We start from the raw sequence: 15,793 nt of genomic DNA, 5'->3' as shown, positions 1-15,793 counted from the left end.
AACCATTCCAGTGGAATTGTGGTTACATTGTGTTTAAATCAATGGTGACCCATGTAATGTGGTTACACTGAATGGAGAACATTAATGTAATATACTAACACAACATAATCATTTTAAGCCAAGCGTCAGTCGTTCCACTAACGTCATATGTAGGCCTATGTTTTTCTACCCACCGGACGACTTGGAGAGATGTGGATTTTGTCATATTATTTCCTCAGAGAGCTTGGTCCTCGGGGAGGGCTCTGCCGCCATCCGCCTATTTTGATTGGGCGAAAGGTTTCTGAACCGAGTTTAACCATTCAAGCTATTACTTTGCTCTGACTGAGACTGTGCGACAGACGAGAAACTGCTTCCATCTGGAAACGTTAAAAGGAGGGCAGAGTCTTCCCAGTCACCAACGGCAAAACGGAGTGGCTTGCATTATTTTACAATAAGCGCAGTTTATTATCGCTGAAAATGAAGAGGGGACGTGCGCTTTAGACCAGCTGCACCGGATTGATCGCGGAAGGATGCTACAATTTTATACCGTTATCCAACTTTAACGCCCTGTCATTTTGAAGCAGTTTTAAATATTTTCCTTTTTGTTTTACAAAGGGACAAGCCTATTTCTGGAGCGTTCTTTTAGAGACTAATGGTGTGGGATGTTCGCCTCTTGACATAGCGAAGTTGTCGCAGTCTGTAATCGCTAATGGGTCTGCTTGTTGGAACACGGAGGTGACTGAACCGTATCTGGCACTGTCTAAAGGTAAAGGGCTTTTGACTTTTAATCCATTTGAAATAGTTGAAAGTTAGAGTTGTGCTTCTGATAATACCAGTCTTATAAATTAGGAACTTGTGCCTTAATTATTTGAAAGTATTTGCACTTGGGACATAACCGAAGTGATTTTGTCTTTGAAAATGGGACTTCAGTTCCTCAAAGTCAAAGGGTGAAAATCTGTTCATCGTAAAAGGCGCATTTCTTAAATGAAAAAAAAAGATTAAATGGGAAAATACTGGAGGTTAAATTCCCGTCTGAATCCGGTTTCAATGAGTTGTTTTAGGATTTTTGTCAAAATAGGCTTCGGCTTACCTCTGACAAAACCCTGACCTTTTAACTCGATTGGATACTTTCATCTGCACCAGTCATTCATTCGTAGCTTGCAAGTCGTCTCCATATCTCATTATAGATAATACGAGACATACACACACGCACTATTTAAATCTATTCTAAATTTTATCGGTAGATCCCCTCCTTTTGTAAGGGTGTAAGTTGGGGGGGGGGGGGGGGGGGGGGTATAAATATCATAGCAGGGCGTTTGAAGTGCTGAAACTTCAGGATACAATTTCACATGGAACTACTCGACAAGGCTATTTGCGAAATCAAGGTTTATGAATAAATCAGGAAAAGAAGAAAAAAAAAAAAACGAAAAACGGGATGGAGTTGCAGCCATCAGCATCGTGTCTGATTTGCGTGTGCTCTTCAAATACAAATTAAACTTTGCAATACTCATAGAATAGAGCACAACTTGCACCCAGTTCACCTGAATAAGCACGGTAAAGAAAAAATAAACATATTTACAATGCTAATTTATCTCTGATATACAGCTAGTACAAAACTGCACGTCACAGACTCCACTCGGCCATCATTTCAGATTCGTGTAGGCTACTAGCTCAGTATGTGCATGCCTTGCTTCGCCAAATCAGCCATCACCCGTCCCTCACACGCTCTTCGGAAGGTCCTGTCAGTCACATTTAAAGTGATGTTCTTTATTCGACGCAATTGCACATATTATGGTATTACATGATGGGCTATACAGCTATGTACGGCAGAGCAAATAACTTCTAGCGTTCGGAGAGCAGTAACTTTTAGTGACTGAAAACCCTACAGTGATTAAATTCGCTGTGATTTGAATTTCATTTAACGAAATTGTGTCGAATTTATTTTCAATTGTTTGCATAATATCCAAAAAAAAAAGTGGTGAATGATTTTTTTTTGGCAACAGGCTAACGGGCTGAATATTCATGTCTCCTGTGCGTTAGGCCTTGTGAGATTGGTCTGCCAATTTCTTTTCTTTTTTGACTTCGAGGAAGCCGTTATCACAAAAACGGTTGCCGGCTTTAATCACTGATGAATTGACAAGAAAATGATGTATTTTATGTATATAATGTGAATATGGGGTTTAAATGTATTGCCACTTTCATAAAAATAACAAATACGACCAATACACTGAGGTTTTAAGCAAGGGAAAATAGACCCAGGGATGTTCTGTGTTTGATTATTTAAAACAAACGGTTGTCAATGCAATGACGAGCAATAGGACGTACTTTTGAAACTTCCTGCTTTCCCGTTTAATGCCCATATATGCGCATACTGTAAAATTAACATGTTCTTTAATTATTGAAGTAAAACGGGTAGGCAGACAGATCGAATCGGAATATTATGCATATTGATTTCCTAGTCATAAACAGGTTTAATTATGGAACCAGGCAGATGCCAATCGTACGCAAATTGTACGTACTGAAACGTGTCCTGAAATGTGTGTTGGATTTTCGACAGAGGGTGCTGTCGTTCTTCGGAGCGCAAGGCCCAGTTTGTAACTAGGCAGCTGTCTTCAAGGGGCACTCAAAAAGATGGAGCGCCACCACCGGTGTTGCCCGCGATCCCCGGGGACACAGAATTCAATCTAGCTGCGGCTCAGGGTAATGCTGTGGCACTTTGTCAGGATTAACATCTTTCTAGTCAGTGGCTTCTGTTACCTTCAGTGTCACATTACCATGCTGGAGTCCTGGGTAGAAAATAAATAAATAACAAAGTGCACCCTTCCTGCTCTATTCTGTGCTGTGCCAGTGTGCCTATTACTATGGGTCGATAGAGGAAGAGACTCAATCATTTTCAACAAATAAAGTCATTTGTTATTTGACTGCTAGGGGTTTTAAGGTGTCCTCAGTTCCCTCAGCGGGGTAACAATAGGTACACTCAAAAGTATAGTCTTTAGAAAATGTAGGTCCACTGGCAACTTACCATCTGCTAAACTTTAGGTTTAAAATTAGCTGTTCTAAGTCTAGTGCTGGGACTAAAATATTGTGGTATGGGATTGCTAGTACATTTAGACTGCATTGCTAGTATAATTTCCTTAATGGTTTTTAAGGGCCAGCTATTGACAGTAATAGGAGAGTGAGGAATTGTGGAACAGGTTGGTCCAGCAGCCACAGCATTGTGTATTCAGTAAATATCTGCTTTGAGTGTTTAAAAAAAATAAAAATAAAAAAATATAATAAAGAGCATGTGACATGTGAATGACAAATATTGATTAAATCCATGCCTGCTTATGTTAATTTCTTCACGTAATGTGGGCCTTGATTCCTTAAAGCTGGTGAAAAAACAGTATTTATTTATGTATTTGTTTATTTATTTGCAATGTGATATCTTTTTCCTATTCCAGGGTCAGAGAAAGCAATCCATTTCTCAGCGTGCATCCACTGAAGTGCTTATCTTACTTTAACACCTTTCATGTGCTATCTTTGGGGTTACTTGTACCAGGAATGAAATGCTTTTGCCTAAAGGGGCCTACATGCCAACTATTTGTGATCACAGTATATGATATTTCAATGAATATTAGCGTCATAGATTTTATTCACTGTGGAATGTGATGGAGGTCACAGGCTCGGTGGTTTGTGCAATTAATTTTATTTCGATGGTGTTATGTCAATGAACCACTTAATGCAAAGTCTTTGCATATCTTTTTATTGATTTTTTGTATCCTTGTGCAACTAGAGATTTAGGTCAGGCAAAGTTGTTCACAGGCCACAAGTGCCGTCAGTACAAAACAGTGTGATATACAGAATCTACATTAAGAAGGTTTTCACAATGGTCAGGCTTTTGCAAGATTAGTCAAAATGGTGTCATTGCATTTATGGAGATACAACATCATTACTCTATAAATCAAATGAGTTTTCAAAGGCACAGAGGCCTTTTTATTGTTGCAGCGAGGTTTCATTTTCCTCAGGATTATATTGTGCGATTCAAAGAACTACAGATTTGCAGCAGGATGTGAAAAGACCAGTTTAATTCTTTATTTTATGTAGACGGACCCTTAATAGTGTGCATATTAGAGTTTTATTCTGTGGAGTCTGCAGCTGATGAGTTATGATTTTTGCTGTGCTAATTCACAGTTTGGGTGTATTAAAAACCGGGGACAGCGAAAAACAATAAAGGCTTAATTTGTGTATGTTTGTATGTGTGTCCATGCGTGTGAGTAAGAGAGAGCTTGAGAGAGAGAGAGAAAGCAAGAATGTGTGTATTCTTATACTGTATGCTCTATTTCATTGTCCCAAGTAATATTATTGATTCATTCTGAAAGTTGTCTGTCTGGCTCTGGTGTGTGTGTGTGTGTGTGTGTGTCTCAACAACCACAAAAACAAATAAAAATGGAAAAAGTCAGTCAATAGTTAATTTTAATGGCAAATATTAATATAATTTCATTTTAATGAAATCAATATGAAAGGTAATTAGTATCCTTAACTATTAATGGCATTTTTTGCCGTGTGATAAAACGTAGTGAAGTAGGTCCAATTGTGTATTGTGATTCTCATTCAGCTGTACCAGTTTTGTTTGAGGTCTTTCATTAAGCGAATTCAGCTCTTGAGTACCAATAGAACTAAAAGTGTCAAAGTGACCATTGTCGTTTCTACTAATATTATTATTATTATTATTATTATTAGTATTAGTATTAGTAATAATAAACAACAACTTCACATGACAAAAAAAAAAAAAAAAAACCTAGTGCAGTGGTATTCATTAAAAAAAAAAAAATCAATTCAGAGGGTATTGAAAGCATGGGACTACAAAAATGCTTAATTTGTTTGTGTGTATGTGTGTGCATGCGTGTCAGAGAGATTGTGTCGCTTTCATTGTTCCAAGTAATACTGACACATTCCGAAAGCTGTCTGTCTGACTCTCTGCCTGTGTGCGTGTGTGTGCTGCCCGTGTCTCCTTCAGTTTTCTGGCGTTTCTCTCTTTGTAAAGTAGTATTGTTTTTAAACTTGATTCCTTTCCGTTCTCTGTGACTGCAGTCATTTTCAAGCTGTTGTAGCGGATTGATATGTAAGGGCAGACAAAATTAGAATGGATTAACTTCAAGATAATGGCAAGGACAGTAAACAGTTGAAAATGTCCTTTGTGAGGCACTCAGACTTTGATCGGAGCTGTATAATTCTAAACATAGCTCATTCTCTGTCTTTTAAGGAGGTGCTCCACCATATAAATTTATGACATTGCTTCTTGTCCATTAAATAGCAGGTGTCCTCTAAGGCTGCAATTCGATCCCTATTCCCACATATTGATCTACCTCATCATTGTGTTTATGTGGGTCAGAAATGCTGGGGCCTTAATCGCTGTGGTTTAAGTCAATGGAAGGATTGCTTTCTTCTGTTTACAGGCAATTAAATGCTATATGCAGGTTCTGATCTCCATGGGATCATGCTCACTAGAGTAGCACAATCGATTCTAAAGGCCAGTCATCAGTTTGCCTATTGAAGATTTGCGATTTTTTGTGAACTAATTTGCTTTATAAAATATACATGCCTTTTGAAGGAGAACATAGTGATCTCGGTTTTCAGTAAACTATTAAGAGGATATTGAAAGGCATGACTTGGATATACTCATACATGAGCATGTTTGCGGAATTGTGACCTAATTGAATGTTTGCAATGGCTTCTCTGGAAAATCATACTGAAACCAGTGTAAAACACATGCTTTAGTTTTCTGTATGGTCGTCTGTGAACATTTATGCACGTGCAAGAGCCCTGACCAGCGTAACATTGTTGTGAAATGCTACTTAAGACTTAACTGATGGAGGTGTGTGATTTTAAGTATACCTGCCTCAATTAAAATGCACCCACCAATTTTAAAAGGCTCATCTGAGACATTGAGCATATTTGTTAAACATATTTTCTGTATCAGTATAAATATGCATGCTGGTGTGGTTTTAGCAGAGAAAGTAATGAATGTATACTCTGTGCTTGAAATTAATCAAAAAAGGATGTAAATGGGTTAGGAATAGACTCTCACATATGTGCTTACACAGAGCTGTTTCCCATGGCAGCTTCTCAAAAAAATGAATAAATAAAATAATAAAAAAAGTGCCCACTCAACTGATGGAGTCCTCCAGCCTTCCCAGTTACAACCTTATGCCACTTTGGAAGCAATATGTGATCACTCCCAATTTACAAAGATAATTATATTTCAATGCTTTCATTTCCATTCCAGGCATACAAACATTTTGTCCAAAAGGGTGCTTACTGGCCACAGTCCTGGACTAAATGCACATTTACTCTGCTAATTATGAACTTTTTATTTGAAAAGTATGCCTGCTTGGTTGCCAACAGGACATTAATACGTACTGAATCATTTAGGTAAAATGAATATCTATTAAAATACACATCATAACTGTATATTTTCAAAGTCTTGAGATAAGTTTGGCAAAGTTGATGCAATATGCTTGTTTCTGGACTAGATTTCTGGTTGTATATGGAATAATATAAATGCAAATATTCAAATGGCCATGTTTATGGCTTTTAGGGCTGTTCTCAAAAATTCATGACAACATATTATAAATGACCACTTAACAATTGATGCTTGACAATCCACACAGTGTTCATAGTTTTTTTTAATTTTTTTTTTATTTTTTTTTTTTTAAGTAATTTCCAGGAAATGTATAGATTTGCATTGCCACTGAGGTGCGATTTTAAGGCTCCTGAATAATTATATTTCAGGCAATTTTAGATTATTCCGCAAGGTTTACCAATCATTTTATATACCAAGGTTTGTTTTTTTTTTTAAAGAAAAAAATTGCAAAACATTGCAAAAACGTATCTACTGAGTATCTCTACTTTTGAGCTGAAAGGGCTATTTTAGTTTGGGTGTTGAAAGTTTTTTTTTCAGATGTTGTGCCTTGATTGGTTACGTGACCAGGAATGACAGGAGCACCCCGCCCATCTCTTGCCCACACAAATCCTGCTCAAAAAGTGAACATGGCATCCAAAAGTTATCTGACTGGGATTACACCATTGGGGATGCCACCTTCAATGCAGACAAATAAGGATACAAATAATTAGTATCCCATATTGATTTAATAAGGAATGCACCATTTTATTCTTCAGTACGGAATGATTCTGAATTATAAGGGATGGGTGGCAATGAAGAAGAAACAGGAGCTGGTTCAAGAACAAAGGGACATTTAATATTTCACCAGCTTGATTGGGACATGTTTGACAATGCTAATTATATATATATATATATATATACACATACATACATACACATACATACACACATATACACACACACACACGTGACAAATTAAAGGAAAAACCAACATAGTGGCTTAGTAAGGTGTTGGGCCACCACGAGCCACCAGAACAGCTACACTGCGCCTTGGCATAGATTCTACAAATCTCTGGAACTCTACTGGGGGGATGGAACACCATTCTTCTAAAAGATATTCTCCCATTTGGTGATGATGGTGGTGGAGAGTGCGGTCTAACACGTTGGTCCAAAATCTCCCATAGGTGTTCAATTGAGTTGAGACTGGGTGACTTCAAAGCCCATAACACATGGTTCACATTATTTTCATACTCATTAAACCATTCAGTGACCCTTCATGGATGTGGACATTGTTATCCTGGAAGAGACCACTTCCATCAGGATGGAAATATTTCATTATAGAATGAAAGGGATCACTCAGAGTAACTTTTTATTGATTTGCAGTGACTCTTCCCTCTAAGGAGACAAGTGGACTTAAACTGTGCCAGGAAAATGCCCCCCACAACATGAGCCACCAGACCCCCTCACTTTGTGAGACAAGCATTCAGGCCTGTACCGTTATCTTGGTGTACGCTTCACATGCACACGCCCACTTGTCAAGAAATATGGTGAAGGATGACTAATCTGACTATATAACGTATTTCCTACATCTTTGTAGACCAGTGCCTGTGGTTTTTGCACTTATGAACTCTCAAATGCATATTTGTCTTTGTAATGATGGGTTTATGCACTGCAGCATTACCTACTGTAATATCTCTCCAAGAAGCTGTTGACAGACTGTTCTTTGCTGACAGTTTGAACACACCCTGCATTGACATTTTCAGCCACCTGAGGAAGAGTTGCTCTTCTGTTTCTGCTTACATATCAAATAAATGCACAAAGCATAATGGTCATCAAATGTGAGCTTTCAACCACAATTGCAATCACTGTTCCTAGTGAAATTCTAGCCAGTTAAACGGTCTCAGGGACTGAAGCTCCTACCATCTGTGCCCCAACCACGATCCCCCTTTCAAAAGCATGATCTTTTCCTCTTGCCATCTTGATCTAAAATCAAGGCCAACTGGCCCTGCTCAGCATTTTTGTACATGCCACAGAGCATGATAGGATGTTAATTGTTTAATTGTATCATGCACTACACCTGTATGGATGTACCTGCATTTGTTATGTTTCTCCACTCATTTATTCAGGTTGTCCTTTATATATGTACAAACATTAACATCCCCACATATATTAGGCACATAAAATGATGTTGGCACACTGCAATAGATGAGGACAAGCAAAATGATCTATTAATCAACTATAGTGCACATTGTCCTCAAGTGAATCCCCTCCCCCCCCCCCCAAAAAAAAAAAACCCCTGAAAGGCAACCATATCAGCAAACAGGTTAACAGCTTTCAGTTGTTAGTACAATTAAAACAATGCCTGTTCGAGGTCCTATACAGTCTTAATGAAATTGGTGTCAGATGACTACATTGCATAATTGGTTAAAACTGGCAATTATAAAATGAGCAGTCTCAATAAATTAATGAAGTTAGTCACACATATCCAATAAGCAAATGTATGTATATTATTGGCTGTTAGACCAAATAAACGATGGCCATCAGTACACAGATTATCATAATTAACAAGCACAGATCCAAGCAATTAGTCAATTCAGACCAATGACAGCCATAGTTGATATTACATGACTAACAATTACATGTTTGTAAAAAAAAACAAAAAAAACAGTGTCCATAAAGAAAACCGTGATACAAATGCTTACCAATATTCTAGAACTGGCAAAACATTTTTATCCAAACAATTAAACAACTCAAATTGACATATCAATCCCATCAAGAAAGCCTGTTTTCCTTTGCCAAATCAGTTTGTATTTCAAACGTTTGGATTTCTTTGAGGTGTCTTACTCAAACTCGGCTCAGTGCAAGCTTGGCTGTGGGCTGTAGTGTGAAAAGAAGCAGGCGGGTGACCATAAATTTCAGAGGGGGACCACGGACATCTTCATTCTCACCAATCAGCAGCAGTGATCCCCACATGAACGTGAATGCAAATAGTTAATTCGACATTCCAAATATGGTGGGGATTGAACATGCCAAATAAATAAATAAATAACGCTTTTGTAGACAGAATGGTGCTGAACTTTCTGAAGAGAAGTTTGAAGCCAGAAACAGAGAGACCCATGAGCCAGGTTTTTTGTGGCTTGATTTTCTTTGATGAAGAGGACTGAAATTCAATCTGAGATTCATTTAAATGACTTCCGTTCTCATGGTTATCCCTGTTCTTCACTTTGAAATAATCTGATTCACCTGAACATCATACTGGTCCTCTAAATTACAATGTCTCCTCAGTCCACACAGTGTGTGGAAGGTGCATATATTTATCTCTTGCATATGAATTTAAAAACAAATACTTTGTCACAAAACATATAGTTTTCCTTATTTTAAGAAATCAGTATAGTTAGTCATTATTGTGTAACATTGGTGTGACCCTATTCATCTTCAAAAAACTTTGACAATGAAGATTTAAAATTATTTTTATAGCTCTAATCCTTCTATGTATACTAATCATTAATATTATTATTATTAAGTATAATCTAGGTGGTTTATTTACGTTTTTCTGGAATTATTCATTTGCTTGAAGTGGCAGACAATACTGTGCACCTAAGAATAAAAAAAAACAATAATTGTAATCACTTATCATACATCATAAACTACTGCTACACTGAGAGCTGCTCAAAGAGAGTTCTGTCTTCTCCAGTATTTCCTGCTGACACCTTTAATGTATTATGGATAATGTTTGCACTCAATGTGTGGGAGCTGCCTCATATAAACTGCCTGCTTTTTAATTATGAACTCTTCTGACCGCCTACCATAAAGTGGGATATATGGTGAGCTCTATAATGTTTGGGACAAATACCTATTTTTATATATTTCTTGATCTTGAAGTAATAACTTATAGACAGTGTTTTGTATGTGTGAGTAACTTGTCATTGTTGTATGCTGAAAAAATGTTTTTAATCAGATATTTCTTTTTGTATTGTGTTTGTTATGAGTTAGTGATAATGGTAATTCATATATAAATGTAGGCTATGAGAGACATACATACACATACATCATACATACACATACATGCTAACACACATTCTAGCTAACACACATTCTAGCTAAAAGAAACATGTAGGCATGGATTCGATCATTTTTCCTTTACCATGAATAACAAATAAATGAAAGTGTATGTCAGATTTTTACATGGAAGCGTTTTTAATGGGCTACCTACTAGTTGTCTGCATGTTGGTAGAGGATATATAGGGCTCGCTAACATTAATTTAGAAATGTGGCATTGCAGAGTAGCCATAGTAGCCTAGTTAAAAAGAATCGAACAGTAGAAATGGCAGAGCGGTCCAATTGACATTGTCACTTTAAGAAAATAGACATACCTGTCGTGAAGAAGTCATTATCTTGCACCAGTTTCTATGCGACCAGTAACGTTACCTACAGGACCGAAGTGCAACGCGTATTATAGTACTTATTAATTTCACAGCCGTCTGCACTACTAACGTTATACACTTGGTTTTACATCTCATTAGCAAGGTAGCTAACGTTAAATTCGGTCAAAATGCCGAAAGCGGAACTCTAAAATGTGGGTGTATTTTATTTGTATTCCAGAAATTATAAATGAGTTTCCTGCAAAGATTATACAAATGCAAAAGCAATAGTTGAAATGTTTTATTTTTAGTTACCCAGCAAGGCAATGTAATGAGTGAGAGGTTTTAATGAGTCCGACGGGAGATTCAAACCTTGAACCGTCACTCATCCAACGAAAGTGTCGCAGGTAGACGCGCTACCTGTTGCGATACTAATGAAGGAGACATAGAAACAGAAAAGTTTTGCTCTTTTAAATGAGAGCACTTCTTTACATGTCATTTTATGTGTGCATCCAATGTTTTTATTAGCTGATGTATCGAAATGTCCAATTGGGAGATTATTTGCAGGAGCATCTGTATCTTTGTATACAATACAAATCATAAGAAGGTTGTCTGCCTAGACAAATCTTTGTATTTTTATTGATTTAGGTATGCCTAGGCCAGAACTAATTATGCCGGGCATTTTTTATTTTATTTTTTTATAGCAGGAATATTTTAGATGCTTATCTAGGACTTTCATGCTTACATTCATTGCTGATGTTTGTCAGATAGAAATTCCTTGATAAGATGCATCTCAGACAGTGATCTATATGCCCCGGTATCTTCTCTGCAAGCAATCCAAAAACCCTGTTCCTCGAAAAGGTATGGTAGAAATGACTTTAAAAAAAAAGAAAACGAGACAAAACTCTCTGCAATACCACTGGTAATCTTGTGTGCTAACTCAGTGTACTGAAGTGAGGATGCTGAAAATGAATGAGCCAGCTATACAATACTACATTTGACCTTTTATATGATTGTAGTGCACCCAGAATCTCATTAATGGAGCATTTATATACTTCATTGCACTCTTTGTTCATGAAAACCTGATCATTGAAAGAGTGTGAATATATACCTTTTCATTTATTGTAAATTAAGCCTAGCCTGGATTGTATTAACATTTATACACCAAATATCACACACACAAGCATGTGAGAATAGTATATTTATTCATAAACACAAATCTGTCAGTTCTGCAACATCCAGGACAAACTCCTTGTATTGCAAAGAAATAAAACAGCATTAACTTGTATTTCAAAATTTCAGATGTTTCAAAAGTTTTCAAAGATTTGATCTAAGTTGGCTGAATACAGCTAACACATGATACTTGATCTTGACAATTGATGTAATCCTTGCCATAACTTTGTACTTTTTTAGAACTGATGATGTTGCTTCAGTAGCAGCAAAAGTACATAATACATAATGCCGTCCCAGGATTGGTTGTCAGATTTGTGAAGGACAAGAGTAGGAATTGATAAGCAATTACATACAGTTCCCTCCTTTTCCATTTGTAATCACTAACTGTAATTTTACATACAACCTGGCATCAAAGCATCATTTTGCCCCTACCACCCAAGGAGTAAAAACTAAAAAGAAGAAAAATCCTTTTGGCCTAATTTCTCCATATGAATCAATCAAATGGGGCCAGCATTTACAAAACCCTTCCTCCTGACTCTAATTGTGAACTGACATCCCTTTAATTTACAAATTACCCATAGTCTATGATCACAGTGGTTAGTACAGGAGGATTGTTCAATTTCTCGTACCATATTGTGATACATTTGCATAAGCCAAAGCTTATTTCACCTTTCTCCCATTTATACTTCTTTGTTCCACTGCCAGTTTGAAATTCAGAATAATTAAACTTTTCAGAGGGATGCATTATTTGTTTTTCAGTATCCTAATTAAGTCTTGGCACACAATAAAGGACAAGGAGGGGACAGAAAAAAATCACAACCTGTTTGCTATCACAGTTTTTGTATGCATTTTCAAATCTGCTTTGACTGAAAGAGCCCATTTTAATTATTCAGTGGTGTGTCCTCTTTAAATATTTATCTAGCTTTGGTGGTTTGTGAAATCACCTTAATTTTAAAAAGCGAGATTACTAAGCATGGAAAGCGTTTCACCACATCAGGATCTTTCTGCTTGCTTGGCATTGTGGCATGCTTCCGTGACTTTGAGCAGACACATTTTCCACTTTTGTCTCATGCCTTTCTACAGCTGCATTCACTTTGAAACCAGCCCTGAATCTTTTATTTTGAAAGGCTAACTGCCGTATTAGTACATCAGTAAAATCAGATAATCTTTGGTACTGTCGGCATACAAGGACTTGCATAGATATACATTAAATGAAATGGGAGTCATCCTCCAATGCAGTCCACATAGGTCAATGGATATTTAATTTTTGCGATACGCATTTTTCCCCAAAGAGTCTGTATAAACATAGCTTCTCTTGCTCTCAATATTTCATGTAATGGAAGGTCTGCTGCGCTTGTAATGAAGGTGAGGTCAAGAGCTGTGGCTCGCTTTTCTCCTCAGAGTCAGAATCTAAATGTCAGCCAGGCTGTAATGAAGGATTCTGAACTTTCCCTGTCTGTCTCCAGCTACCTTTTTCACGCCCTCCTCTTCCCTCTTCTCTTCAGTCAAGAGTCTTCCTACTCTCTGCCAGGGAAGGAAACTCCCTCACTTCCAGTGAAGCGTCAGTGCTCTGTAAGAGATGGATTCTCTCACAGTAATGGAGAAAAAGGAGAGTTTGTCATGTCTGCTGTCGGGACTGTATTGGAATCAGACTGAGAGTGCATTGGCATTGCTCCAAATCCAAGAGAGCGCTTTGTGAGAGCAGGCCAAACCGGGCCATACAGTGAGACCCAGTTAGGCTCCGCCTCACAAGGCTGAATCGATCAAACAGATGCGCAGCCTGAGAGTGATCTGTGCAGGTCCTGTAATTAGGTGCATGTGCCTCGCACAGGCTCGGGTGCTTGTGTCACACACACTAATGTTTAATTCTCCTGAAGCCAACAGACATGCTTGAATAATCACGGTCTTTTCCTTCCCGGGGCCTTCCGCAAAGTCGCTGCTGGAGCAGAGTAAGGGTCAGGGGGCGGTCACGCTGAATGGAAAATGCTTCTCTGTCATAACAAAAGAGTTGAAAATTACGGTTGGCTTGCCCTGTCAGGATGCGACAAAATTCAATAAAAATGGCTCTAATCCTGATTTAGTAATGATAGTAGAAAGACCTAGGCAGACAACCTTTGATCTTAATCAGTCCAATCTAGGGTGAAAATACATTAGAAATAAAATATATCTATTTTATTTAACAAACTCACAACTAAAAAAAAAAAATATATATATAATAAAATTTGAACATTTATTTATGTATGTACAGTATGTATTTATTTAGAAAATGTACTTACACTTTTTTATGTTCAAGAGAAAGTAAGTGCTCCGGCAACTTCTTAGGTGTTAACTAATAAATTAAATTAGATTAGGTGTTGAAAATCAGTCAACAGACTGCTTAAATAAGACACTGGACTGGAACATCTGGTATCTTACTAATTGTTTCCATGCCTTTTGTCACTCTACTCTAATTCTTTCCAAACAAAACAAGTCCTGAAAGAAAAATAACACAGAAGAGAGAACATTCTCTTGGCATTACATTGTACTTCCATACATCAAATTTAGTTTCTATTTCTTGCTTGAAATAGACTTCAAAAATATTTTTATCCATGTGCATATGGATGAAGGTTTTTAACTTAAGACTATCTAATATGGTTTAGAGAAAATCAGTGAATAAATTTATTCAGTTCTGCTTCGAACAGAATTTGTTACAACGTCATACATTTGTAAATGAGCCCGATAAACCTTTGGCCAGACAAGGACCATTTTGTCCGACACAGAAATACTATTGTCTGCTGTTTTGGTTGTCAAGTGCTTAGGGTAGGCAGGACATGTACTGGTGCCACAATAGACCTTTCAGCCAAGAATCTCAGATGCGGTGAGATTCTGTCCCGCCTCTTTTCAGTGCTCCTAATCTCTTTATCAGATGGCAACAATGAAGAATTCAGTCCTGCTCTGCTTCTCCAGGGCCTGCCTTTCACCACACAAGATTGGGAGGGACATGGTACTATGTGACCATAGGCTACCCCTTGTCAGCATGCAGGACTTTGAAAAATGTTCAGATTGTCAGTTCCCATTTCAATCATGCTGAAAGACAGCTGGCAAGTAAAACCCAAGGGAAGAAATGACAGGGGGAAAAAAAGAAAGATACACTTCTACAGAATTTACCATAGCCTCCATTGTAGCCTGCTTAATTTGATGCAGACTGTCAGAGTAGCTCTGCATCAGTGAACCCATTCACACCCCAGATATATGTACCTATTATAGCCCTCTTGCCTTATATCGGTGTCGCCATTTTGATTTGACTGCCACTGTTTGCCCTCCTGTGATGAATCACTTTTCTTGAGAAGTCAGCATTCTCACCATGAGATCTCTCTTCATGGTTTAAAATTGCATCCATAATTGACTCCAAATGATCATTTCAGTTATATAAATACATTTCGAAAGATTGTATGTGTATGTGTGTGTGTGTGTGTGTATGTAATTTTAAATTACATTTTATTTCAGCTACCTTTGTATTTCTGATACCACAAAATTTTAAACTAATTTTGTGGTTAAATATTCATTTACATTTGACTTTCTGGGTGGCCATGGGGTAGAGCCATTAAGGAAACCAACTGTTTCCCTCTTTTATTGCTGCCGTTGTTATACAACTGTAGCTGGAACAGCAATACTGCCTAACGAGAGCGTGGTGGTGACAAAGCAAGGAAGCTATTGTCGCAAAGCCACCCCCTCAGAGTGTGTTCATTAGCATGATAGTCAGCAATGTGTGGAAAACTGGGGCCTCAGGATTTTACAGGGAACTGACCCTACTAAGCAATTCTTCCCAGTCCACCACCCCCAGAGAACAAACAGGATCCATCCTCTGTTTACCGTATTGAAAAAACTGTTGTCTGTTCATTTGCCATATAAACAG

The 15,793-nt window shown here is 37.6% G+C and overlaps 1 protein-coding gene across 1 annotated transcript in view; it reads left to right on the top strand.

Moving 5' to 3' along the window:
• Positions 1–272: 272 nt before the first annotated feature.
• LOC118215826 (cadherin-11-like) overlaps positions 273–15,793 on the top strand; it is a 48,720-nt gene continuing 33,199 nt past the window's right edge. The window contains exon 1 of the mRNA XM_035396840.1: positions 273–745. The gene's annotated coding sequence lies outside the window, so the exon portion shown is untranslated. The remainder of the gene's footprint in view (positions 746–15,793) is intronic.

This window comes from Anguilla anguilla, chromosome 16 (assembly GCF_013347855.1).
Source record: "Anguilla anguilla isolate fAngAng1 chromosome 16, fAngAng1.pri, whole genome shotgun sequence".
Lineage (NCBI taxonomy): Eukaryota > Metazoa > Chordata > Actinopteri > Anguilliformes > Anguillidae > Anguilla > Anguilla anguilla.
The sequence above is the reverse complement of the archived record's forward strand: the minus strand, read 5'-3'. Positions and strand labels throughout refer to the sequence as shown.